This window comes from Citrus clementina, unplaced genomic scaffold, assembly GCF_000493195.1.
Source record: "Citrus clementina cultivar Clemenules unplaced genomic scaffold, Citrus_clementina_v1.0 scaffold_5, whole genome shotgun sequence".
Classification (NCBI taxonomy): Eukaryota; Viridiplantae; Streptophyta; class Magnoliopsida; order Sapindales; family Rutaceae; genus Citrus; species Citrus x clementina.
Genome location: NW_006262201.1, coordinates 23,018,150 through 23,020,827, shown reverse-complemented (window position 1 = coordinate 23,020,827; position 2,678 = coordinate 23,018,150). Strand labels below are relative to the sequence as shown.

The following is a 2,678-nucleotide window of genomic DNA, read 5'->3' as shown; positions in this document are numbered from 1 at the left end:
TCATGCATAAATAATTTCATTTTTTCCCTAATTTCTTTATTACCTCTAAAACTAACATATAAAAAAAATCATATAATGAATTTTATCACTAATTCAATTTTTTTAGGGGTAAAATTAATATAAAATAAATACTATAAAGTCACTGCTTGTGATTGGATTACTCAAAATCATTTGAAAGAACATCAATTGACCTCATTAGTTATTATGATTGATGATGATCAGATCGTACCCAACTTGAAGGAACTATCACTAAGTGGAAAAGATGTGAAGATGATTTTGCAGGCCGATTTCCCACAACACGTTTTTGGCAGTCTTAAACAACTAGAGATTTTTGGAGATGACTCAGCTTGTTTTCCAATCTGGAACGTACTGGAGAGATTTCACAATCTCGAAATACTCGCACTGGTTTATTTTTCATTCAACGAAGAGGAATTTTCGAAGGAAGGATGCTTAGAGAAACATGTGGGAAAGAATTAAAGCTGTACCGGCACTATCATCTGAAGCAGCCGTGCAAACAAGACTCCAAACTTGGCCCCATTTTTCAGTATCTTGAAATTCTAAGAGTATATTATTGTCAAAGTCTGTTAATTCTATTGCCATCATCATCGGTATCTTTTGGGAACCTAACAGAACTTGTAGCTTTCGATTGCAAGAAATTGATACACTTTCCTGGTAATATGACACAACTTGTACTTTCATTCCTATGCTAAAATATATCTAACCTATTAATAGTCAAGAAATATATCTATTCAACATATATTTATTAGAAAGATTATCTACTAATTAATCATTGAGACGAGATTACGAGTCTCAACTAAATTAGGTTAAAATTAATACATTGAAATTCAGAACATTTCTTTTTTCTCCTTCTGCAGTTTAAAGGGGATATTTGAATTCATAGAAGATAAATTAAAAAAATAGTTATATTTAACATTCAAAATAATTAATTTAAAAAAATTATGTTGTATTATGTGAATATTATGTATAGTATGAATTTTAAAGTCAATCTTTGGGTTAATGGATTAGTATTAATAAATCTGGCTGGACATATAGATAATAGTTTACTCTTTATATTTCTTACTTTATTAATTATATGCATTTAATATGTTTTCATATTTGAAATACTATTTTGCTACTCATAGTTATCTTAATATGTTATTTGTATTTATTGTAAAAAATTTGATTATAACCAAATGATATAATTGTAAAAAGGTATATATAATCATTTCTGGAATTTTTAGAGGTCTATGTAGCAAACCTTTAAAACCTTTTATACAAAATTTGTAAATGTAGTAATATATAATTATGGTTTTTCACTAACAAATTTGATGATGCACGCCAATGTCAATGTCTTTTCCAAAGAATGTGTCCAAAGTATGTATCAGCATAAATATAAAACTCAAGTAAAACATGAGTTGTGTTCGATTTTTAATGTTTTGTCCTTATTTTATTCTCAATTATTGGTAATTTTTAAAATACATTTATCATAGAGTAAAAGAACTGAGTTGAATGCTTCAGGATAAATATGAAGTTTCTTTCAACAACTTACGTTACATTTTATTAATTAATTTTGAAAATTAATTTTATCCAGCATACTTGCAAAACGTGACATCAACCAATACATGCATGCCGGCACATGATGACGATTAATTTCATCATTGAAAACTTTAATATATAATTTAATAAAAGAAAATCGGGCATGCGAGAATTTCATAAGATGATAACAAACCAGGGGGACAACTCATGCAAGAAGATGTCAGAGAACCTTATTTAATTAATAAATTAGAAAAAGGATCATCTTTAATCTTTGTATACTGAATACAAAATGATCATATGCCTTCCATTGAAAGAGCATTCGGAGAAATTATAAAAAAAAAAAAAAAGATCTTACTTAAAACTGAAGCAAGGGTTTCTTAAATTAATCAATCTGATATTCTACCTGTTCTGCAGTTTAAAAATTAATTTTATCAGATTCGCTTGAAAGTAGTTTTACGAGCAAGCAGTTTTTCCCTCTTGATCCCCGTATTCGTCAGCTAACTTGAATTTCACAGGATCAAGTTTTCTCTTGGCATCTGTTTTGTTGTAATCTCCAGTCTTCGTTAATTAGTTTCTCTCCATTCCCAATCTTGTTGTGGCCTGCTGTTGTCTCTGTTTGGTTCCATATCTACCCTTTGTACTTCTACCGTGTCAAGATATCTTCATTTTTTCCATCTCTATTACCAGTCTATTTTTTCCGTCTTTCTTCTGCACAATACTTCAGTTATTTTGATTGGTTCCCTTTGCCTCTATTATCTAAATCATTCCTTATATTAACTCAATCAGTTCTCGAACTAGAAACCTTTTCCTTGTTTCCATCTTCTCACCAGATCCATAACAGCTTTTACTCTTTCTTTCATTTCTCCGCTTCCAGAACCGGATAAACTGTCCATCTTCGTTGTTTCGCTTTTTTTTTTTTCACTCTCTCTGTGTTTCGCTCCTTGTTTATTTTCTTGTCAGAACTTTGAAAAAAAAAAAAAAGGATCCAGGATGGTGGAAAGCATTGTTACTGTTGTTTTACAATTTTTGAAATGCTTGGCTCCTCCAATAGAACGCCGATTTGGTTATTTGCGTAACTATAAAGCCAACGTTGAGAATCTCAAGGCAGAAATAGACAAGCTCAAGGATGAAAGGAGAAGCAT

General features: G+C 30.2%; 1 pseudogene; it reads left to right on the top strand.

Moving 5' to 3' along the window:
• The window catches only part of LOC18041797, a 10,745-nt pseudogene that overhangs the window by 3,185 nt on the left and 4,882 nt on the right, over positions 1-2,678 (top strand).